The 26,149-nt window shown below is 41.1% G+C and overlaps 1 long non-coding RNA gene across 1 annotated transcript in view; it reads left to right on the forward strand.

Annotated features, from left to right (window-relative positions):
* Positions 1-24,699, forward strand: part of LOC135184328 (uncharacterized) — a 49,735-nt gene extending 25,036 nt beyond the window's left edge. The window contains exon 4 of the long non-coding RNA XR_010305981.1: positions 24,590-24,699. This is a non-coding gene — a long non-coding RNA (uncharacterized LOC135184328). The remainder of the gene's footprint in view (positions 1-24,589) is intronic.
* The last annotated feature ends 1,450 nt before the right edge of the window (positions 24,700-26,149 follow it).

Genomic DNA, 26,149 nt, shown 5'->3' on the forward strand with positions numbered 1-26,149 from the left:
AGCAATGAAATGACATGAAATCTGGCACAGGGCCCAGAGCTGAATAAGGCTACTGCAGACCAGCCTGACACTGATAGATTCTCTGGTTTCCACAGGCATAGTCTAGGTTTTCATGGCTGCAGCAAAACCCCACAATTCAGTGCTCCCTGCCAGGCATCCTGCCCTAAAAAAGGCCAATCCATAGCAATATGAGGTGGAGCAGCCAAGATTTGAGCATGACCTAGAAGAGATAAAAATGACTCAGGATCATATTACTCTTGGGGGTCTCTTCCAACCTGGCTGATTCTATGATTCTGTGATTCTATTCTATACTACTGATATGGGATTATTGGCCAACTGAGTGCGCAGACCAAGAACAGCCTCAGGACACACTTTGGAGATAACCCAGTTGTCTGTGCAATTTTGCCAGGAAATGTTTAGATTGGATATTAGGAACAATTTCTTTCCTGAAAGAGTAGTCAGGCATTGGAAAGGCTACCCAAGGAAGTAGTGGAATCACCATCCCTGAAGGGGTTCAAAACACATAGAATCATAGAATCAATAAAGTTGGAAGAAACCTCCAAGATCATCCAGTCCAACCTATCTCCCAGCCCTGTCCAATCAACTAGACCATGGCACTAAGTGCCTCATCCAGTCTTTTCTTGAACACCTCCAGGGATGGTGCCTCCACCACCTCCCTGGGCAGCCCATTCCAATGCCAATCACTCTCTCTGGCAACAACTTCCTCCTAACATCCAGCCTATATCTCCCCCGGCACAACTTGAGACTGTGTCCCCTCATTCTGTTGCTGGTTGCCTGGCAGAAGAGACCAACCCCCACCTGGTTACAACCTCCCTTCAGTAGCTGTAAACTGCAATGAGGTCTGCCCTGAGCCTCCTCTTCTGCAGGCTAAACAACCCCAGCTCCCTCAGCCTCTCCTCATAGGGTTTGTGTTCCAGGCCTCTCACCAGCTTTGTCGCCTTTCTCTGGACACGTTCCAGTATCTCAACATGGTTTAATGGCCATGGTGGTCTTAGGTGGTCTTAGGTTGATGGTTGGGGCTTGATGGTCTTAAAGATCTTTTCCAACCAAACCAATTCTATGATTCTACGAGAACAACAGAAGTTCAGAGGATGGACATCACTCTGTGTTTAGAATATAAAGAAGTATGCTTGAATAATGCATCATGGTGCTTTTTATACTTTTTCCTTCAAAAAAAAAAAAAAGAAGAGAGATGTAGGAAAGCAATTATAAGCTATTTTGATGGGCTCATAATCATTATTTTCCATAGAAACTTCAGAGACTGTCAAAGGATTATACAGAAATATCTGAAATGCTAATTGTCACTACATAATTGCTACAAAGCTGAAACATGTTAACTAGGAACTATCTGGGCACTCAAACACAACTTTGAGAAAAGTGCAGTGAAGGCACTTCAACCTTCTTCTGCAAAACCATGTGAAGAAATACATTACACAGGAGTCAGATGAACACACCAGCTCTGTAGGCACACAACAGAGAACAGAATTTATCTAGGCAATGGTTAATTTTGTTGTCTGTTTCTCAAAAGAAGGTAAAAACCCAAAACACTCACAATGGGGAAAAGGAAAAACTGCCTAGAGGGATGGCATGGCAAATGATCCTCTGAAGGTGTTCTTAAGTATTCTTAAAGACTTCTTTGACCTAAGCAAAGCAAATGCTGAGAACATGCAGCTACTGTTTCCAGCCATAAATATGAGAAAGGAAGAAAAGATGTTTAAACAAAAAGACAATGTTAGTATTAATTGTAATTAGGTTGCAGAAATACGAAGGCCATTTCTAATAATCAGTGACATCCTGAAACAAATGTCTAACTGAAGTAATGGAAAGAGGAGAAGCCTAGAGAGCTTTTAAATGGGCCTTTGGCAGCAAAGAGGTGCACCATAAAATACAAACAAGAGTAGCTGCTAATTTATCAAAATGAACATGAATGTACTGGTAGCTTTATCATAGGAAAAAGGTAAAAGAATTGCAGCAATTTGGAAAATTAAAAAACTACCCAAAGACACAACCTCTCTTGAGCTCCACAGTTATTTTTCTACAATGAGTTACACTTACTCCTACAGCAAATGTGCTCCCAGTTCCATTCCTTTCAAATACATAAGCCCTCAGCTTGAAATATCAACTTCATCTATATTTGAACTGAAATGGTACCAACAAAGAGACTATTTATTTATTTATTCAGCCATCTAAGTATAGAAGTATCTACTAAAAGATAATGTGTGGGCTAAGGTGAGCTAGTGGGATCTTTTCAGCTGATCACAGCATTCCTCAGCAGCACACTACTTGGCTTACAAGCGTTAAAAACAATATATTGCTATGGAAAGTACAACATTTGCTATTTAATGCTCTAAATGTTGGTTTAAATTGAACATCTTTTTAAGGAAAATGATATATTGTCAAGACATCAACCCACAGTTCTAACAACAAAACTGTAAAGTTTTCATTTAATAAGAAATTCTCTGTTTTCTGCATCAATGAAAAGTCTGTCTTTACTATGTCGTTACTAATTCTTTGCTCTTTTGCTTGTTATTGGTAGCTATTCCTAAGATCTCCATAATATGCCATGGACTGTGTAAGTGCCAGTGTGCTACATCTGATATTTCTCTTCTGGGGTTAGATTTCCTCAGCTGCATTGCTCCTCCATGGACATGGCAGTTGGCAGATAGGCTGAGTAAATTCAGGGATTCCATTAGTGTGGCAGCAAAATATAGAGAGCAAAGAGTGGTCCAGTCATTGATTTCCCATTACATTTCCATCTGATAGAAAGATTACACTTGGCTATTACCACCAAAGGGGACTTGTTTTATTCTGAGTAACTCATATTTAGATTGATTTTCCCCAAACCAGAACTCTTATAATTGCTCTTTCCTGCTCTAAGTCTGCCTTTAAGGAACAATTCCCAACATGGGAGAAGGAATACTTATTGTATTTGTTATGAGAAATTGCAGTTGAAGAGTTCAAAACCCCTGCCAGAAAGGGACACAGGCACTGAACTCCCATAAAGGTGCTGAATTCCCAAGGAATGGGCATTTGCATTGTGATAAAATAGGTGCTGGGTTAAGATATGAACAAGGAACCAAAGTTAACTCCTGACATTTCAAATGCAGACATCAGTAGAAGACCAATCTAGAACTCAACATGAATAGAAATATCCTTATTATTTTGTTTGGCTCCATATATTTTGGTAGTTTCTTTGCTCTTTTTTGGCAATACTGTCCAGGAACATCAGGCATCCCCAGTCTGTACAGTTTTGGTAGCACTGGAGAACTAGAGAACTGAACACATTGTAACTGAAAGGGAATGGAGCGGTCCAGTTTCATCACCAAAACTGAGGGAAATGCATGAAATAGACAAACTGCAGGAACAAAGAAAATTCAATTCAGTTCTTCTTTCAGTTTTAATATCCTAAGACACAGATTCCAAAATATAGTGTGTCACCAGCTGCATGCAACAACCACAGCAAAAAATAACCACGGCTTGCTCCCTGTTCCCCAGAGGGCAGTGACCAGTAACAGATGCAGAAAGAAAGACTCTAAGAGCATTCCCCCAGTAACTTTCACAGCTCCTGGCAATCTGCAGTCCGGGGACTTCCTGAGCTGGAGGTTACATCAGCATCTTCCTGTTTAGTAGCCCTCAATGGACCTTTCTTTCATGAATTGTCTAATCATTTTTTAAATGTATATATACTTTGGCATAGGAAACATCCTGTAGCGATGGATCCCATGACTTAATTGTGTGCTGTGCAAAATGAGAATTTCCTTTTGTTCACTCTCAGCCTGCAGCACAACCACCTCATCCAACACCTGGTAGGAGCTGTACTCAGAGCATTCAATGCTCTTTCCACCTTTGTCTTGCCATTGGAAACCCTGTCCCATCGTTTCTGGGCACCCTTTTTCCCCACCAAAGAGTGACAGACTGTTAGAGTCTCTTCCATGGCCACTCATACATGAGCATTCCTGATACCCTCCCTGCCTTCCCTACTTCCATACTGTCTTTTTAGGATTAAGGCTGATAGAACTGCACATCATATTCAAAATGCACCCTGGCCTGGAGCAATTTTTTTGTGTGGGGGTTTTTTTTTCATTTTCTTCCTAACAATTCCCAGTATTTTATTAGCATTTTCCACTGAGTCAGAGAGTCAAGACAGCCTTTTCAGGGAACTGTTTGTATTCGATTCTCAGAACGCTTTTCACAGCTTCAATTTTGACTAACATCTTCAAAAACAATTTATCACCAGAAAGCCTGATCAGCTCACTCCACCTGGTCATTTCCTTAGCTCAGCTATGAATATATTAAACAGCAGAGATTCCCAACCCAGATGTCTGGAGGACAGCACCGGTTCCCTTTCTAATGAAAAATGACATTTATTTCAGCTCTGTTCTGTTTCTCATTCCTGTTTATTCTAATATCTCTCCTACCAGCACCTGAGCAGAAGACAGGGCTTCAGTCTTGGCACCATAAAGGAAAAATCAAACACCAATGTAAATAATTCATTCAGCTTTTCTGCCATGTCCTTTTTCTTGCATGTGTATTTTACACAACTATTGGCTGTGCAGCTTCTCTGGCAAGTTGTTCCTCAAAAGCTACTTAGGTCTGCCTCATGGGTTTATATATATATATATATATATATATATGTATATATATATATATGGTCTGGCTTTATATTTAACCAGCCAAGGTTATGCTCTTTTTCCACCTTTTATTTTGAGCCTGATGCTTTTTGATTTATAAAAGCCTCCTTTTGCTCCACTGTTTAACCATGATGCTCCCTTTTTAATAGCAGTGTCTATTTACCCTAAGCCTTAAAAAGAGCATAACAGCCCTTAGAAATATTTACAAGCAGAACTACCAGCTCATTTTATAATACAGTTTTATCCACATTACTTTGAAAGGGTGCTTCTAAATGCAATGAAAACATAAACAAGGCATTCTCCTGCTTATATAGCATAATGATACCATTGTTATTAATTCTGGGGAGAGGGTTTAATGTTGATGTTGAAAGAGTTGCATCTACCTAACAAGTGAATTAGAGTCCTGAGGCATACATCACAAAGACTGGAAACTCTCTCACATCCAGCATATCGATTCCCTGAGACTCTACAAATGAAAAAAGGTATCTTCCCTCACCTTCTTTGGGGAATTATTGATTAGCTCAGCCTTAAAAATGCCCATTTCCCTCCACTGATTGCAGAGGGAGTTGGATAATGCGCTCTTGCATTGACATCTCTGCTGTAGGTATTTAAAATTAGGTGACATAAATCCTGCCAAGAGGAAACTCAGTTGTGACATGTTTCAACTCACAATATGCTGGCAAGGAAGATGACGTGGCATGGAAGATGTGACATTCTGTCACTACTATTGAGAGATATTTCTGTACTGGAGTGATAGAAATGTTTATAGATTAAAAAAAACACTGAATACTCATTCACATCACACCTGTATTTAGCAAGGTGATGTAAAAACACTGTGACCAGATTTCTATCAGTGGAGTGCTGGACAGCCACCTGAAAGAAAGGTCTGTGGTTGCAGTGAATCCACAGCAATCTTCCAACAGGAACTTTCAGTAATGGATGGGTTTTCAACCTGTTAGCTGGGAACATGGTGGCACTTATTTATTTTTGAGTTGTAGAGCCTTGACTCCTCGATCCTCATGATTCTCAGGTATACAGCCAGGGCAGAAGACTTACTCTACTGTCACTAATGTGGAATTTATACTATCACCTGTGGCCACAGCATTTATTCTTGCAATCGTGTTGGGAAGTGATCCTCAATCATTCCAAGCTTCTTAGCTAAGCACTGTAAAACAAGAGTCAGCAGATTCTCTGCCAGCTTTTCCCTGCTGTAACTCTAACTTGAGCTGCTTTTGGCACTGACCTTTTCCATTACTTGCAAACAAGGCCAGTGTTCTTTGTGGGCCTCTTACACTACACCTCAGTATGCCTGTGGTTTTGCCACCTAATGTCTGTCACGTTGGCAGTAACTATGCTCTTGGAGCCTAAGAATGGAAGTTTTTCAAGTGGTGAAATTGAGGAATATGTCTTTTTTTATGGTCACTTTTCAGACACTTCAAAGCCAGGTCTCCCTAGGCTTCTACCATTAGAGACACTGTGTGCCCAAGGAGACTAATAGAAGCTCAATGTTGCTACAGAACTTGCCACGTTAACAACTGTCTAATGGATCGCACACTCTGTTGGATCCCAATTCTCCTCCAACTGAAAACAGTGGCACAGCTACAGCATTTTCTGTTTGTGAGGAAGGGCAAGACTCACAGGAAGCCCTGCACAAGCTTGTCAGCCACTCGTCTGAGATAATGAAGTCTGTCATTTGTCCCTTCTGATCTCTCTCTGTCAACACAGAAAGCAGCAAACTAAGGCATATTGTAACATACCAGTAGATGTGAAGACCTCTTCTCACCATCCTCAACAGCAAGCACAAAATACATCAGAACTGCTCCAGGTGTCAGCAGGTTCCATCTGTCATGGGAAGTTTAAGGAATTTCTCCTGATCTGGAAGGCTTGGCAGGATAGGTATCTGCAGGAATGGAGGCATTTAACATTTGTAATCATTTGAACCCTTCTGCCTCTGCAGATCAAATCTGTCATTTGCAGTCTACATGACTCCATGGAAACATCACCATTTGTGTCATGTGCATTTTCTCATTGTTCTGTGTTTTCAGCATACCTTGTCCAGACTCTTTTAATAGCCTGCTCTCTATTATATCAACACCCACTGTAACATTAAGCCTGGTAGTCACTGTTTGCAGGTCATGCTTTTCTCTCATAGCATCATTCACATCAAACAGGCAGCAACACGGGAGGCACAGTACACAAAATAGGTTGGTAAAGGAATGCAGAAGACCTTAGAAGCTTATAAATGCCTAATGATACTTCTGATTCAAAAGCTAAAAGTTGCCTCAGCTCCACACATACAACACTAACATTACATAAACCTATTAAGGGTGGCATTAATTGCAATAATTTTACACCCTTCAACAATCATTTCAGATCAGCAATTCAGATCATTTCAAGATTTCCACACCATTCCTTAAATATATATATATACATCACTGGTATCTCACAGGCTTCATAAAAGTGGTCCTTGAACTTCCAGATACCAACATTTGTTAATATGATTTGAAAAACACATGAAGCATTAAAGAAATAAAGGACAACGAGCCAATGTTTGTCAAACCTTAGAGCATCATCAGTCACACAACAGATGCAGTTAAGTCACAGTATTTTACCCTGAAGCATGTTATTGCTGATCCTCTGTCTAAGCAAGCAAACTAAGCTCAGAAGTTGGATACAGTCCAAATCTTCACAGTTTTAAATAAACTTCTTCTCTGTTTTGCCCTATTATTCAATAAAATGTTCCCGAAACAATGGGTTTGTAAGCTATAAACAAGTTAGGCATTTAAATAATTAAGTTTGAATGGAAGACCAGAAAACATGTTAAAAGCTTGTGTCTGAAGTCAATAAAGCTAATAGTAATTCAAAGTTTTAGCACTCAGAGGAACTCCAAGCTCCTAAACAAGATCAAGGTGCACTTAGGCACTAAATGATGCACAGGAAGAGCTCTGCAGGGCTTCTCTGCAGTTCTGCAATGAGCAGTATAGCAGTATGGGGACACACACACACACAAATCCTACACATTTGCTATTCTTGCAGCTCAAAAGACTTAGATAATTTATTAGAAAGTTTTTCTTCTGTTATTTTCCCATCCCCTTCTTTGTTCCAATACAGAGATCATGTTGCTGGGATGTACCCAGAGCTGAAGAATAGCTCTGACTGCCTCTTTTATCCCTCGGGTGAACATGTACCTCCACTGGATTTTGACCAGTGTCAGAGAAGCCACAGGACTATTTAGACATTTTCTGAGAGATGATCCATTAGCCTGGAGTCTGTACTGTAAAGAGAAGCCTCTCCTAGGAGCCTCATATCTCCATTCCATCACACTGCCTGTCATCACAACCTGGGAGAGCGGCAGTGCCAAGCCACAGCCATGCGTTCAATTGAAGGCAGAAATAATGAAAGGCAAGATAAGATGACACAAGTCTTTTCTGAACTATAAAAGCAGTATGTGGTGTAGCCTTTCTTAAGCATGGCTTGCAATTGCATTGGGAATGGAATTAGAAGCTGTTCTGTTTGCAAATAAAGAAAATTTACCCCAGTGGAATGATCTCCATAAATTCTTATGTACAGCAGAAGAACCACATTAAGGACCTAAAATTGGCCTTCCACAACATAAGGTGCTCTGCTGGCAGTTTGCAGAGAGATGAGAGTCACTGCAGGGCAAATTTCAGCTGTGGTATGTATTTGCCTATCTAGCATCTAAGGATCTGGGCAAAGCATCTGCACACAAATATGTACCTCAGGAAAGAGAAGAGGGAGAAAAGCGCTAGTTCCTCCTAATGCATGTAGCAGTCATTTGGGAAATCCCCCCAAGGACTGTGCTCTGAAAATTATTGGGCAAATGTGTCTGAGAATGTGAATTTCAAGAGTGCTGTTAGAAGTGAGACTGCATCCATCAAAAGGAGCTGGTTTCCTGTTTCTGTTCTTCTTGCCTTTCATTTTTCAGATGTGTAAGCTAGATAATGAAAAGCCATTCCAGACCATTGCTGAGATGAGGTAAGGTTGTTATCTACTTGAAGGAGAATCATTTTTCATTGTCTGCTGGTATAAACGGGTAGAGACTTTTTTGCTTTCCCCTCACATCCAGCTGACATAAAAATCTTACCATTCTCCAAAGAGCAGTATGGAATTTATCCCTTCCATTTCCTCTAGCCCACAATGAAATCAATAGGGATTGGTGACTATAGCTAAGCTTTTCCTTGAAAATTTAGGGTACAAATTTCATGTTAAGTTGTATTAATGTGGTTTCATACTTTTATTCTTTATCCTGTTTTATTCCCTTCTCTCCTCATCAGTTATGCAGGGTGTAAACTAAAGGAAGCAACTACCTAATCTCAAACTTTGACTTTTCTTACAATAGAAGGATTGATAGAATTGAGAGCAGGATCTCAATTTCATGTCATATTTAAAGATGGCTCTAGGAACCCATGTGGCACCCACTACGTTATAAGACTGCATCTGCTCCTCAGGGTATCACTGACATTTTCCACACCTTTTAAAGTATCACCCAGACAACTGTTGAGCCAACTGAACACTATTTCACTGTGTATAACAGCATCATTCTCCAGGGGGCTTGGCTATGGACATGGACAGCTCGAGGCAGTTCTGAATGATGTACAATTACTTGAGAGAAAAAGTGATTGAGAAAGCATCGTGTTTCGTGGTCATTGTGCATTTCTTAATTCTCTGGGTCTTCCTCTAATCACTCTTTTTAACTCACAAGTCTTTAGGAATCCAGACTACACTCAGCAAACCAGCCCACTGCTTTGGGATCATGCAAATAAAGATCTCTTAAGAGGCAACTGAACCAATTCCATATTGTCAGGTGTAAAAAAATCCTCATTTTGGCACACCCAGAACCATTCTGTGAGCTAAATTCACACTTGTTTCACAGCTCTGACCTTCCTGAAGAAGTCTCTTGTATGTGAAACGAGATGACTGCTGATTTCCATGAAAAGTCAAAACACCACTGCAAGAGAAAACTGTATAGAAAGATTCTCTTCTCTAAGGAACGATGACTCACCTCATTCCTCAAGCTACCAATGTGAATTTCTCAAGCTGCTCAGGCTGGTTTCAGAGGTGAATTGTACTTTGGAGTTCTAAAATTTACATAGACTCATTTTTCAGGGAAAATGTATTTGTGGATTAATGAGCCAGTGGTTGGCTGCCGCAGGCCGTGAGTGAAATGGATGTGCCATGTGCACTCTTCTGCTTCTCATGCCAGGATAAGGCCTCTGGATTTAACCACACTCACATCATGCATCTTTATGGGAAAGCAGCTTTTGTCAAATCAGCAATTTCAAACTGATCTCCTCCAAAGCTTTGAGGTTTGATATTTTTGTTGTGTTGCTGTTTTTTTTTCCAGCTACTGTAAAAGTCATTACAAGAACAAAGATTATTAAAAATAGAAATGTGTAAATATTTTAACCCCAAATTTAAACTGGGCAGAGGGCCAGAAGTGCTCGGTGACTGCAAGGGGAAAGAGAAATTTTAACAGTTTAAGAGGGGCAGGGATCTGCTTGAGAGAGTCCAATGGAGAGCTACGAGGATGATTAGGGGACTGTAACACTGCCTGATGAGAAGAGGCAGATGAGGGACCTGGGGATGTTTAGTCTAGAGATGAGAAGACTGAGAGGGGATCTAATAAATGTTTATAAATATCTGAGGATGTGTCAGGATGGGGTGGGATAGACTCTGCTCACTTGCTCCCTGGGATAGGACAAGGAGCAAATGGGCGTAAGCTGCAGCACAGGAGGTTCCACCTCAACACAAGGGGGAACTTGTTTACTATAAGGGTCACAGAGCACTGGAACAGGCTCCCCAGAGAGGTTGTGGAGTTCCCTTCTCCGGAGACTTTCAAGGCCCATCTGGAAGTGTTCCTCTGTGACCTGAGCTAGATTGTATGGTCCTGCTCTGGCAGGGGATTAGGCTCTTTGGGTCCTTTCCAACCCCTGACATCCTGTGATCATGTGAAATCCTTGGCTTTTCTTGAAAAAGTGCCTTTTATCAAGGAGCCTAAATCTGGGCTTCCTTTTGGACTTCTGAAAGTGTCATACATCCTTTCACACTCCATGAGCAGAAGAGGAAGTTCTGATCAGCTCCTAACACAGTCTACATAAATCTACCCAGCAAGTCCTACCTCTAGCCTAACAACGTGGCAGTGATCTAGGGAAATACCCCTGTACAGCCCAGAATCCAGACACTGGTTTACAACATGAAAAGCCAAAGGGGTTGTCAATCCTTCACATCAGGACACGGTTCTCATGAGGCATTGTATGCCTGCACAGCAGTCTTGCCCTTCCCCTTTCAATATCCAACATTACAAAAGGCTCTTCAGTGCAAGTCCTGCAGCGTGCAACTGGTTTCAGATTGCCTGAAAACAGTGTGATGCAGCAAGAAGCTGCAGAGCTACCCCTCAGCAAGTGCAAAATCAATAAATATTGTAACTGGCAAGAGTTTTACTAACCACTCATTGCCTCAGCTCTGCTTAGGACTGGCACAGATCTTTGCAGCAGCATCTACAGCAGTGTAGATCTGGCACACCACAGTTTTGCTAAGTTAAATACTGTTAAATTACACAACATTAATTTATTTGATGCCACTTGTCATTACACAAATGGCCACTTTTTGGAACAGTGACTTGCAGCAGGACTCCATCATCCCATAGATTTTCTCAGGACAAAGAAGTAAAACCACTGTGTCCTCTGCAGTTTTTGCAGAGATTTGCTTTGGTACAGCACTTCCTTCCTCAGTCCCTGCCAAATGGCAGAATGTTTGGAGAGAGAATATTTCATTCTTCACCATGAAAACAAAGCAACACAGAAATAAAGGAGCAGTTAAGGGAGAAAGACTGCTATCATCTCACCTAGAGCATACTGTGATGAGGAACAGTTGAATGCAACACAAGCATCTAAAATGTGGGGCAGCCTTCCCAACACAAATATGCAGCCCTAAAGAGACTGTCACAGGAGTAAGCCATGGTGGATTTATTATTGTTGCTGTTTATTTGCTATTTTACTAAGATGCTTTGGTTTTTTGAGCTCACATGGTGACACCTGGAAAAAAATCTTAGAAACAATCATCAAGTTTATATTTCCTTTTCTTTGCAAAGAAGCTAATGTAAAGAACAGCATCCCTCTGGCCTGCAGGCACCTCTCCAGCCAGCAATTACAATTGAAAAGAATTACAGCTGCAATCTAGCTGAAGAAATTGTCTTATCTGCTCCACGAATGCACCCTTGGGAGGATTCTTAAATGCTATTTTATATCCCTGGAGAAGAGTAACATGGAGACAATGATGAAAAAGGCATCTGTTTTAGACGTGTGTAGTTCTAACCACTAACGTGGGCTGTGTGATCTATGCCTGTGGATAGTATGACTACTGCTCATTAAAATTTTATCATGGGTTGCTCCATAGCTTATTCACTGTGTAGAAGCTCAAACAAAACCCAAACACAGTCAGTCTGGAACCTCCAGAATAGGTATTTGAAAGCACTGGAGGAATAGGATATAAAATGTATCCCATTTATGAAAAAAGTCTTTCAGTTCATCAGACTTCTGCCAGCTATGTCTTCCTGTCTAGAAGCAGCATAGGTATTATTCACCAGTATGGGCTCTCCTAATGACAAGTAAGACAGGAGATACATTCTGAGAATAAGTTTCAAAGAAATGGAGCTAGAAAATGCTCAAGAGAATGTTTCACAAACAACTCTTTCCAAAATCATCTCTGTTTTTGAAAAGAGATCAGGCTGGAAGGTTTGCAGCCTTGTTTCCTGAATGCCTCAGGTTAAACAGAATCTTCTGGCAGAGCCATCTTTCAGCATCTCTGCTTCCTATTGCTTGATTCTTGTTCCTTGTGCTTTTACATAAGTGAGACCACATTGTCCTTGAAGAAGCGACCCTAGCCTTGATTCAGTCGCATCTGAAGTATCAACCAGAGATCAGTTCAAAAATAGCATTCTTGCATTAGTCCACCTAATTATAATAAATCTTAAGGCAGATTTAGCTGGCTTAATCCTGAAGCCAAGGAGAAACACTTTGCATAATTACTAAAACTGGTTCTAAAATCCCTTAAGTCCCAACAAATTTGCTCCTATACTTTAAGTCAGCTGCTAGTCAGCCAAAACACGTTAAATCATAGAATCGTAGAATCAACCAGGTTGGAAGAGACCTCTGAGATCATCCAGTCCAACCTAGCACCCAGCCCTATCCAACCAACTAGACCATGGCACTAAGTGCCTTATCCAGTCTTTTCTTGAGTGATTCCATCACCATCCTGGGCAGCCCATTCCAATGGCAAATCACTCTCTCTGTGAAGAACTTCCAGCCTATACCTCCTAGGTGTCACTTTCTGTTAAATTTGTCTTATACATGGGCACCGAGACATAAGTGTCTTCAGAAAACCCCTTCAATGTATGTAGAGAGACTGGTTTTACACAGATCATCTTCTAAAATACAGGTTTCTAAATCCTGTCTTCTCCCAGCCCCCAAAAGGCATGGAGAAACAAGAGCATTCTCATTAAATACCCACCTCTAATCCCACATGTCTAGTCAGTAGTGCTAATGATCTTCAAAGGTGTGGGTTGTGAATAAGTCTAGACATGCTAGGAAGGCAGTCCTGGGAAGCTGAGTGCTAAAAATTGGCAAGAACTGATTAAATTAATAAATTGGCTTGAGAGGCACTGAGCACCTGCATCATTATTGTCTTCAGTTGAAGGTGTAAGTGCTCAGCATCTCTCCAAAAGTAGGAGATATGCAATAATTCAGGATCGAGAAGCTTATTGCCAAAACTAGGCCTAACCTCTCAGAAGATATTGCTCTCTCTGTCACTCACCCAAGGCATGGGATGACAAGAAGCTATAACTGTGTCTGTTCTGCACAATGAAGCATAGTGCAGAGATGGCCTCACTGGCACCAGCCCCTGCTCAAAGGCTGTTGTGGAGATTCAAGTCCAAAAGCCATATCAGTCTGACGCTGTGCCCGAGCTAATAACTGAGCCTGTGAGTAGAGCTTTTTAGCCTACCTTCAGTCCTGTGCTGACTCAGCCCAGATCCTTCCACATGCAATACCTGCATGAGCTCCCCTGTCGTGGACACCTCTTCCAAGACATCCCACTTCACCCATGTGTCTGGTGACCCAGGTGGTAGGACGCAGGAACTGGTAGCAAAGCAATGGAATTCTGCCTTTGAAGACATATTTTAAAAGCCCTTTTTGTTCCCTGTTTACTAAACAAATGGCATGCACACAGAGAGCACAATTCTGTACCTGTGATGAATGAGAAGTATTTTCCACATTTTAAGGCAGGGGATGTAATCCCCTGCTGCTTTCTGCCTCTGTTCTGGTTTTAATGTACATCCTCTGTCTGAGTTCTCTCTTAAATATTTTTTGGAAAACAATGACATGAATTCAACTTGATATTTTTGCTGCAAATAATCAAAGACTGTTGGCTTGAGGCACTGTGCTGTAATTCAAGCCAGCCTCAGACTGTTTCTAAACTCCACCACGTATTTTTTGTATGACCCAGAGGAATCCACAATCTCTTTGTGCCTGTCTTTCCATCCACAAAATCATGAAAATAACATTCCTTTGTCCTCTCTGTGTTACCTTTTTTGGAGTGATTATACAGCACCTATTGTAACTCAGGTGCAATTGTTAGGGCTTCTCTAGTGGATAACAGCAGCACAAAACACAAATAAAATCCTTCTCAATGGCCTTTTGTAGGTGTCTGTCACTAAAGTATTATGGAAAAAAATGCAGAGAAAACCAATGTGATTTTTTTTTCTCAGACTAAATTGAGAACCCTGAAACTGACTCATAAAATGACCTGTACTTATTTTCCAATGCTCATCCAAAACTATATTGTTTAAAAAAAACTCTTCATTCAAAATACTGGTCAGTGCTGAATTTGTTTTTCAGCTCCACAAAGACAGCAGATAAGATACACCAGATTAGAAAAGTGAAACTGTAGAAAGAATATTGATTTTGAAACATAGGAAGAAACAAAAGAAAATGTGATATACTACTCTAGCAGGAAAGGTAGAGATATCTTGATAGCAGAAATTTGTTTGTATAGATTCCTTCAGTCTTCCCAATATCCTGTTGTGAAGTGTTTCACAAGGGCTACATGTTGCAGCACCCAACCTCTCACACTTGGCATGTAGCCTACAATCCTCAAGGTGACATTCATTCATCCACACATCAACACATGCATTAAATTGTTATACTTGCACTTAAAAGAGTCAATTTTCCACGTTTTCTGTACACAGCCAAATAACATGCTTGTACAAACAACCAAAGTTCTACAGATCATTGACACAAAAATCCCTAGATCATTTGAGCAGACATCTTCAGTTTATTCTGGCAGCTTACTGAGATGTGGTTCTACCAGCTGTATCCAGTCAGAACTGTAGAATCAACCAGGTTGGAAGAGACCTCCAAGATCATCCAATCCAACCCAGCACCCAGCCCTATCCAGTCAACTAAACCATGGCACTAAGTGCCTCATCCAGTCTTTTCTTGAACACCTCCAGGCACTGAGACTCCACCACCTACCTGGGCAGCCCATTCCAATGCCAATCATTCTCTCTGGCAAGAACTTCCTCCTAACATCCAGCCTAGACCTCTCCCAGCACAACTTGAGACTGTGTCCCCTTGTTCTGTTGCTGGTTGTCTGGCAGTAGAGACCAACCCCCACCTGGCTACAGCCTCCCTTCAGGTAGTTGTAGACAGCAATGAGGTCCCCCCTGAGCCTCCTCTTCTGCAGGCTGCACACCCCCAGCTCCCTCAGCCTCTCCTCACAGGGCTGTGCTCCAGGCCCCTCACCAGCTTTGTTGCCCTTCTCTGGGTATGTTCCAGTACCTCAACATCTCTCTTGAACTGAGGGGCCCAGAACTGGACCCAGTACTCAAGGTGTGGCCTGACCAGTGTTGAGTACAGGGGAAGAATAACCTCCTTTGTCCTACTGGCCACACTGTTCCTGATCCAGGCCAGGATGTCACTGGCTCTCATGGAGGCCTGCTGCTTTTAACTTACCTAGTGTTTTCACCAAATCATTTAAACCCAATTCTCTTGCCTTACTCTCCTACAGAAAGAACTTGAAAAATAACAGAACCCCTCAATGTCATCAGCTAAACCAGAGTTTTTAGACTGAACTAGTTCAAATTATATGATACCTACACTTAACTTCGCTCTCGTGTTTTCAGGCAAACCATTTCATACAATATTCAAACTGCTAAAATCTGATCAAATTAGAAAGTTAAGCACACCATGTGGGAAGCCAGAAAACATGACTTACATTAGCAGGTGAAGTTTATTTCTGTCTCCTTTCCTACTCTCATTCTTACCATCTTCTGCTGTGCTACATTCTGCCAAAGACACATGTACCAATGAACAAATATGGAGCAGAAAGCAGCATTAAGGCCAACTGAATAAGAGAAAGAAAATCAATCTCAATATTATCAAATTCATTAAGAATAGTCTTGGATCTAATTAGAAGATAGAATTACATCAAATTTAAGCAGCTTGCAATGGTAAAGTAATTTTATTATGTTTTTATCTGTGTGTTTTGTTTTGAATCAGCTCCATTTTGACAGGTGTTGTGTTCAGCCACAGTAACACAAATCTGTACACCCTCCAGCATCTTTCCCCTCTTTACTTCTTCCTTGCTCAATGCAGCACTACTAACTCAGAGCCCACCTGAGGCTTTTAAGTATAGAAAGCCTGGCTCTCGACTGTCTCCTGTCAGGCTCCCCTGTAAACTGAGTTCTGCTGGCCTGTGTGAATCTAAAAGACATGTTAGATGCTTCCCATTCCTTCTTTGTACAGTTAACTACTCTGCAGCTCTATTCATGTCTTCTCAAGCCTTCTTTTTGTCTGCCTGCTCCACTTCTCCATGCCTCCTGGGACAAGAAGTCTATTCCACTCCTTGTCGACAACCAAAAGTGGTAGGTGAAGCTTTTTATTCCTAAGCCCTCTCTTAAGAACAGGCCAGAAAAAGGCAGGAAAAAAGGGCCTCTTCTGTAGCTGACCTTCCTAAGTCTGGAGACAAAATCCAAAGACACTCAGAGACAAGCATGAAGGACTGGACTGATGGATGATCACAGGCTTGAAGGAGCAAGGGTTTAGGAGACAACTGTCCCAGAGTCTCAGGGCTATGCACATGTAACATAACACCCATGGGAACAGGTCTGATTTAGACTTCATAAAGGTGAATATTTCAGAGCAGCAGATGTAAGTGATGAGACCAGCTGCAGCCCCCCAGAACCAGCTCTCAAAGTATGTGGACACATGAACAGTATGCCTCTGATGCACTAGAATTCTGAAGATTAGAAAACTAGAAATCAGCAGAGATCTGAAACATCAAAGAAAATAATAAGGTATCAGTGTCTTTTCAGAAATAAAGATTATTGGTTTGGAATCTCTAACTCCAGATTTTTAATCTCTTGAAGGCTGGCAATACCAAGAACATGCCCTGTTTTACCTCCTGCTGAGTTCCTACTTCTTGGTATTTTCCCAGCTTTGTGGTTTCTGCTTTACTTCTCTATTGGGCTTTCCTCGTTGCATCAATGCTGGCATTTTCAAGCCCAGCTGGGGAGCTCTGATCCACTGCTATATCCCTGAAAGCAATCATTTACTCCATGAAGAAGGTCAAGTGGGTTTTTTTTTCCTCTCCAAATAAAATGCAAAACATTTTTCTTCCTGAAGAAGTCACAGTCAAAGTGAGAGGAGGGAGAGGGAACTTGCCTGAACATGCAACTAAGACAAACCAACCTCCAAGGGGAAATTTGCCATGATCACACAACACTAAGAAGCACACCAGACCAGAAATAAAGCTGCTTTAAGAAGGACAGAGAACTGCAACCAGAAGCAAACAGGCCTTTCAGCTGGTGACATAAAGCATGAAAAGAAAGATACTGAGCCATGATCCAGAGCCTGCTGAAATTACACTTTCCAAGGACTGTCGACTTTGGGCACAGCACACCCAGACGTTCTTTGCCAAAGAGAATAATGCTGCAGTGCTTTACAAAACCAGGAAAAACACAGCTAAACATTGCTGATTGTGAGAGATAGAGACAAGATAATGGCAATTAACCACACAGAAGAGATCAGCTTCTGTGGGCAAAACAGAAACTGTATTGCCAGTAGTTTGCTCAAAAATGTGCTACAGCTGTATTTCAGCATCAGGCTACTGGGATTCTGACACAACTCTTTTTGGAAATAAAGCAGATCAATAACTAAGAAATTACACTCCACATCAGGTTTAGGGGAATTCTTCTCTCTGTGCAGAGGAAGGCTATACAATCATCTCCTGCTGGTTTGGGATTTCTGAACACAGAATGAAATGCCATTCATATCACAACACTTACATAGTGGAATTACTGTTTAGTGTCATTTTGGAGCACAGGAGGATGGTATTAACAAGACAGGCACTGCAACTGACTAAGCTCCATTTGAAGTTCTTCTTTTAAGCTGTCTATGAGTGGCACAGTATTTCATATTAATTAGCAGCATAAAGCAAATAACAGTTTACAGAACAGGTTCAGGATAGAATCATAGAATCACAGAATCAACCAGGTTGGAAGAGACCCCCAAGATCATCCAGTCAAATAACCCAGCTCGATGTGCAATCATTACATACATAAGATTCCTCCCTATAAACTACAACAACATACACAATTTTCAGAAGGAAAAATGGAAACGTAATTGTCACTTATGGATAAATGTGTTTTGGTTTTAAAAGAGCCTGAGTGATTGTAAGGGATTATGGCAAATCACATTGCAGCTGGAGTATTTAAAGAGCTCTAGCTGCAGTGTTCTAGATTATAAATTACATTTGATTTCATTTTTATCATTCTGAATGGATTATGATTGAAATGAGTGTGTAAAGTAATTGCCCATGCATGCCATGCACCACCCTCCCCCGCCCCCAGAATCGCTGGTAAACAAAACAAGGTAACACAAGAGAATATTCCAGGCAGAAAAGTTAGTCAATGAAAAATGCACCCTTTAATCAGTGCCTCTGCTCGTTCTGTATTCTTTTTCAGCCAGTATCTGCAGTGTATTCCATAAGCAGAAGAGTCAGTGTCTACAGCTATGGGTTAGGGAAACTAATTAGTATGTTTCTCCAATAAAAACTTCTGTTCTGAAGAAATCCATTCAATTGCCACCTGTTTTGTACTCATTTCCTCCCATCTTCATTTTTAGAACACTCTGCCATGCCCTGTAAATACACAGATATATTCATGAAATCCACCTGCTCTCTTTACTTCACAATAGAACTGATTTGGCATGTCTTTTCTGTTCTATTTGGAGGTGTCGCCATGCTCCATGCATTTCACGATAAACACCTTCAAAAACTGTGTGGCTTTCTGTTTGCTTTGTTTGCAGAGAGAGAGGGGAGAGGGCTTGCTACTCAGATGAGAGCTGGGCTGCCAGCTGATTGACAGTGTAATAAAACACCCCAATCTTTCTTTGTAATCTCACACAAAATAATGTAAGTTTGTATTACTTCACCAGAATGAAATCTGCAACTCTTGACACCGCTGTCACCGCTGCCACGTGCAGACAGCATACTTCGTGTCTGGGAGGTCTAGCACTCACCAGCACGCCTCTGGTTTGGCAACATAGGTACAAATAATCATATTCATACAAATATTTACTACTAACATCAGAGGAGAGAAAGCACAGCACAGGGAGAATGCTTACTCATTAGACTCCAGCCTGACTACTGAGCACCAGTGATAAGTATGAAAAAACAAGGCAGCTTCCAGTAAGAACGTGTTTGGGAGATACTTGGATACACAGTGCAACACACACAGGAGTATCACAGGAGGTGAGGTTTAACAGCAAAAAGATCAAGCTGAAAGTGACTGTAGCAAGCCATCCCTCATGACTGCCTCTATATTCATCATCCCCTTTTGTTCAATTCCTAGGTGCCTTCAACCACCATCCAACTCAAACCAGCTGTCACCACAAGAGCTAGCTGTTGCATACAGCTATATCTTCTCCACATCAGCAAAGTCAAGTAAAGACACTTGGTAGATGAAGGCATCATAATTTTTCTCTGCAGCCAGAGAGCAAATAGCACATCTGTGGACCTGAGACTGTCAGAGGTGGGGCTCAAAACCGCAAGCACTGAAGTGAGTTAGTTCACAGGACCTTTTGATAAGAGATGGTCTGCAATTTAAAGTAACTTGAGAAGCCGTGGGTTGGATGATCTGGGATCCAACTTCCTCGATAAACAAATCATAGAATCATAGAATTAACCAGGTTGGAAGAAATCCCATCTTGATCATTAAAACTGACTGTTAAGAGTTAGCTCTCAGTGAATTCTTCTCCTTAGCAATGGGCTTAATGTTTGGTTACTATATTCTGTGTTGTGCTATGCCCTGTGATTTATCTGTTAATATGCCTCTGTATCAGTGCTTCTCATCAATAGATTTCAATGCTAGGAGACTGCCACAGGAGACAACTGGGAGTGAGGTGAAGGAGAATGTGAGGCATGTCCACTTTTATCAGAATTCAAATCACATTAAATCTTGCTCTCTTTCATCTTCTCATAGCTTTATCCTTCAAGCTGCGACCACTTTGCAAATGCATGCAAATAAAGGCAGAGATTCAGTATAGCTATTGTTCTTTTTCTATTATTTATTTATTAAAGGGGGAGGCAAGAAATACATTCACACAGTCCCATAGAAAGCCTGAGTATGCTATTCTCTGCTGAAGAGCAGCAACACATCTGTCTGCTTTACATTCTTCTGTAACCCCATCACCACCACAGTATCTGATATCCTTACAGTATGCCTGTGAGGGTTGAAAACCTGTTCTCACCACTTTCCAGAAAGAATCAAAAGAGGAAGTGATTTCCTCAAAATCACACATGAAATCTGTAAGAAACAAGGAATTAAACCCAAGGCTCTTCAGTCTTACTTATCTCAGAATGCATTATTGTACTGTAGAGACCTAACCACAAATGGCTTAATAGCACATTGACTATCTCTGAGCTTCAATGAAAAGTGCTTTAGCAAAGTTATTTCCTACAGGTTCTAAATAAAATGAAACCAAACTTCTCTGGTTCTTCAATAATCTAATAAGAGGAGTCATATTAATTACTGATGCCATGAGCTTTACGTCATCCAGAGAGTACTGGAAATGATGTGGAGTTTCAGCAATATTTTAATCAAAAATTTCAACTTGGATTTGCCTTTGAACCAAAGAGGAAAACCAAGTTCAAATGTAAGAGATGTGAGTTGAAACATCCTCGGAACATCACTAAGACATCAGCATTTCTGCTTCAACTGGAACAGCTCTGTTATGGAAGATGCCTGCCTTCTGTTGGGATGTTGTCTGAATACTAAAACTGTGAACTAGAAGATGGTCTGACACAGCCCATTCTTGTGACATTCACATTTCACCCAGATAATGCTGCTCCTTCCACTGATGTGGTAGCTGCTAACAGCAATGGCAAGGACAGCTACAGAGTATCAGTTCTGCCGTTTCGGTCATATGAAGGACTGCCTTAGACAGGAATCTAGGAAGCACAAAGGTAGCACATCACAGGCTTGACTCCCATAAGGTGAGTGACACCACACTAGAAAGACAGCTAACAGCATCACTTAAACTGATTATGAAGCTAGAATCTCAAAGACTTCCTCTTTCATCCTCCACTAAATTAAGCATAATTTCTTGAAAGAAGAATGTATATCAATCATTACAGCTAAATTGAAGATCAAGGAATGGATCATAGGAATTGCAGTAATTTAAAACTGTGCCTATAAATTTGGCTGTCCCGATCCTCACACCATCCATGAAGAATCAGCTGAGACTCAGGCAGAGGAATGGGTCTGACACTAACACTGGCAGATTTCCAGCAGCTTCATGTTCTCTGTTGGGGCTGTTCAAGGCAAGATTGGACGTGGCACTTGGTGCCATGGTCTAGCCTTGAGCTCTGTGGTGAAGGGTTGGACTTGATGATCTGTGAGGTCTCTTCCAATCCTAATAATACTGTGATACTGTGATACTGTGTGATACTGTGTGATCTTTGGATCTGCCAGCTGACTTGATCTCTAGTGCCAGGGCTTTCAAGACAGGGATTGGACAGTGATACCTCACCACTCTGAAAAGGGAGAATGGTAAATCAACAAAGTTTGCCTCCTATTTAATTATGAGAATCAAACCTAACAACAAGGCTAAGTCAGCTACTCCTGGCCAGCCCATAAATGCCTCGTGCCCACAGACATGCACTTATGCAAGAAAGTATTGCTTCTTGGACACAGCACTGTCAGTGTGAATAAGGACTCTGAAAATCTCTACTGGACAAAAATCTCACTGGCAGGCTAAAATAAATCTTTGTATTTAAAATATGCCAGTATTTTACACTGTGTTTGTGTGCATGAGCAAAGTCTTGGTCTGACTTTTTAGAGGGAGACTCTCGCTATTGAAAATTGTACTGAGCTTTTATACAGTCTTCAACAAGTTCTGCTCAATGCTGCTTTGAAACCATCTGGTTGGACTGTGCCAAGCAATCCACCTTCAAATGTTTCATAGCCAGAAATTCAGCACAGCTTTGATGACAGCCAAGGAGGTTTTGAATTCTGTCAGAAGCCTGTCCAGGCTCCTGCCCATCTACGTGCTCAGCCATGCAGCATCATGGCAAGCAGACTTCTAAGGGTTACCAGCATACATCAGCCACTCCGGCATCTCCATAGCACCCAGCATCTGAGAAGCCAGGAATCAGAAAGATGGGATTCTGTGGTTCTGTGTAATAAGCCATCACTAAACCTTTAAAGAGTCTTGATTAAAAAACCAGCTCTATCAGATTATTTAAAGACAAATACCTTAATCTTTGTCAAACGAGACACAGCAATGCCTACAGTGCAAGCTACAACCAGCCACGGTGGCACTGGAGTTAATCAAGAGAGGCTATTAGTCATTGATATTGATTAAACACAAAATGTACCTATTACAGCTCTATTAGGCAGGCTGAGACCACCATAACTGCACTATCATCTGCTAAATATAAAACTTATTATAAGTGTTACCTACAAACAGTCCAAAGGGTAAATTTAATTTTCCTTAATTAGGTATAAAGTTGAGAGGTTGGAGAGGTTTTCAATAGAAAACTTTGCTTAAAGTTCTCCAGCAGTGCTACACAGGTTATTCATGTTTAGGCTGCCATTTTTGCTATGCTTGTATTTCAATTATTTTATCCATATTGCCTAATTAAGAGACTATTCATGAGGGGTTTTATTAATTTACAGCTGTATTTCTAAAAGCATTTTTTAACAGAAAAGTAGTTTTCAGGAGTTTATTGTCCAAGATTTAGAAAGACTGCATTTGTTGTAGCACGCTGACATATTACTACTACTAAAACTACTGTTTTACACATACCTTCTCCCTTTTGTCATGTAATTAGGCAAAAAACTAAACATAAAAGGTGTCATTCAATACTAAAGAATGTGGACCTGTGTGCATTTCCTTTTGACAAAGTTAGTTTCTTCACTTTTCAAGTGTAATTATTATATATCCATGATATCAAAGACAAATTAAAGATCCAGCCACAGCTTTCCCAATCAGCCAGCTCTCTACTCTCCAGAGTTTACAAAAATGAGTTCTTTCTATCTTTCCCCAGTACCTGAAAGAGGCCTACAAGAAAGCTGAGGAGAGACTGTTTACAAGAGCATATAGCACTAGGATGAGGGGCAATGGTTTCAGACTAAAGAAGGGTATATTTAGATTGAACTGCAGGAAGGAGTTCTATGAACATGGTGGAATACTGGAATAGGTGGAGGCCCTGTGCCTGGAGACATAAAAGGTCAGGTTTGAAGGGGAGCAGCCCAATCTAGTTGGGGATATCCCTGCTTACTGCAGGGGGATTGGATAAGATGACCTTTAAAGGTCCCTTCCAACTGAATGCATTCTGTGATTCTATGATGCTGCAGTGTGCAGCATACCTGCTTTCCATGAATAACCAATCCTCAAAGATTTTAACTATCACCAGTCTGGGGTTTAAACTGCTTTTACCATAAATGGCTATTTTGACATATATATATATAGAGGTATGTATGCAAATGTGTGCACAATTAACACACTTGTATGTGTGTATAACACATAGATAAGTACAACACATCCATCCTACGTATGTACTTATACATACATATTACAGCAGCTACAAAGAAGCTCAAAGCCTGAGCTACATGGAGGCTTGTGGATGGCTGCTACCTTCCATTGTTTGCTCTCTGAAAACTATCTGGTATGATGCTGGTCCCAAACCAAATGAGGAGACATTAGTTGATCTGTCACCACTCTCCACCATTCTGACTGCCCTGTATTCCAAGAACTGAAAATAATTTGGAGGATGTAATTCTTTTAGCTTGGCCAGTCCATATTCAACAAAGAAAGAAATGGCTATCCTAGAGCTGCAGAGAGAGGAGGAAGGGACCTGGTGGTACTCAAGTGAGTGAAGACACCAAGAGTGCACAGGTTTGAGATTTCAGAAAAGAGGAGCTGCAGTTCCATCCTGCCAGGAATGTCAGCTCTCAGCACAATGAGAGGTAACAGCTTGGAAGACGCAGCTACAGAGGTTCAGAGGCAAATTACACCCCAACAGAGAAAGAGATACTAGCAGCTTATGAAGGAGTGAAAGCAGATTCTGAAGTGATTGGAACTGAGTCACAATTGCTTTTAGCTCCTTGATTGCCAGTTCAAAGGCAAAGGTTCATCACCATATCATGCCACAGATGCAACCTGGTCTAAATGGATTGCTTTGATAACCCAATGAGCACAAATGGGTAATCTTGATTGACCTGGTGGAGGTGATCACCAACTGGCCAGAAGGCACAGACTGTACCAAACCTCCAGAGGAGAAAATAATCCGTGCTGAAGAAGCTCCTCCCTATGGTGATCTCTCTGATCAGGAAAAGAACTATGCTTTGTTCACAGAGGGTTCCTGTCATCTTGTCCGGAACAAGCGAAGATGGAAGTCAGCAGTCTGGAGTCCTACCAGGAGAGCTACTGAAGCGAGAGATGGAGAAGGGGAATCCAGTCTGTTCACTGAGGTAAAAGCTGTCCAACTTGCTCTTAATGTGGCCGAATGCAAAAACTGGCCTATCCTTTACCACTACACCAACTCAGGGATGGTAGCCAATGCTCTATGGGGTTGGCTAAAAGACTGGAAAAAGAATAGGTCTAATCTGGGTGATTTCCAAAGTTGGGGGGGGGGGGGTTGCGGGTAACACCCAAACCATCACACATACCTATGTTGTGGTGGATTTCCCAGCACTGTTTTTGTAAGGCATACGGTCTCCTTCCAACAATAAGAAAAGTCAGTGGATATGAAGCAAAAGAGAAGGGAGTTGTATGACCTGTGTTACGCAGGAGATTAAACTTGCTGATCCAAGCAGCCATTCTTAATTTAAACTTGGAGGGAAAAGGGATGGTTTCACAATGTGCAATTAATCAACATCTATTTACTGATGAAACTTTTCTATACAGGACACCAGAAAATACTGTTACTGAATGAGGCACATTATTTTTTGTAAAGGAAGTTTCTTTTCAGTGAAATGTATTGGATTTTTTTGCTCAAGAAACTGCAAAAAGTTCACTAAAAAAAAGAAAATTCTCCATCGAGTAAAGTGAATTTTCAGCAGGATAACACAAGACTTTAAAAAAATTTAAAATATTAAAAAACCCACACAAAAATATTAAAAAAAAAACAACACAAAGCAAACACAAAAGAACAACAATGACAAGAATTTATTTTGCAAAGGAAGTCATATTTTACCAGAGGAAAATACGAATGAATAATGGAGCAATACTTGATTAAATCCAGTACAATAAAGAAGAAACAGAATGGGCAGAAAAACATATGCAGGACAGAGCATCTGTATGCCATCTTGCCATAAATATCACAAAAATAAAACCTTAAAGGGGCAATGGAAATGGGTGAAGAAGTGTGAAGGACAATTGGTGAGAGATATAGTTTTTTAAGAGTTAATAGTATGTATAAAACAGCAGTTCTGCTGGTGGACAGAAGAGACTCATCCTGAAGCTATGAGCAGATACAACTTACAAAAAGCAGCAGGCACAACTGTCAGGAAAAGCTGCAGCCTAAGTGTTTAAGACAGGTGAGATGCTATCAAGCAGATAAAGCAAAAGAGATGGGTGAAAGGCATGACAAGACATCTGAGAGGGTGACAGCATAATCTGCTGCAAGGGTTGGTGACATAGGAAAAGAGGCAGCAAGTCTCTTAGTACTATATACCCCTAGTACTATGTACTGATTTTCTATGTACTAATTAGTACCATGTACTAATTTTCAGTATGCCTGTTTGGTTTGGAAGGGAACAAAATCAGATTTTTAACAATTGAATTTGCATTGTATCAGTCAAGTTACAAAGTCCATGGAGAGGTCAATTTGATAGACCCTTCAATAACACTTGGCCATCACCACGCAGCCTGAGTCGGTATCTTACTGCAGGGGCATCCGCACTGGTCTTCAGG

The sequence above is a fragment of the Pogoniulus pusillus genome, chromosome 20, assembly GCF_015220805.1.
Source record: "Pogoniulus pusillus isolate bPogPus1 chromosome 20, bPogPus1.pri, whole genome shotgun sequence".
NCBI lineage: Eukaryota > Metazoa > Chordata > Aves > Piciformes > Lybiidae > Pogoniulus > Pogoniulus pusillus.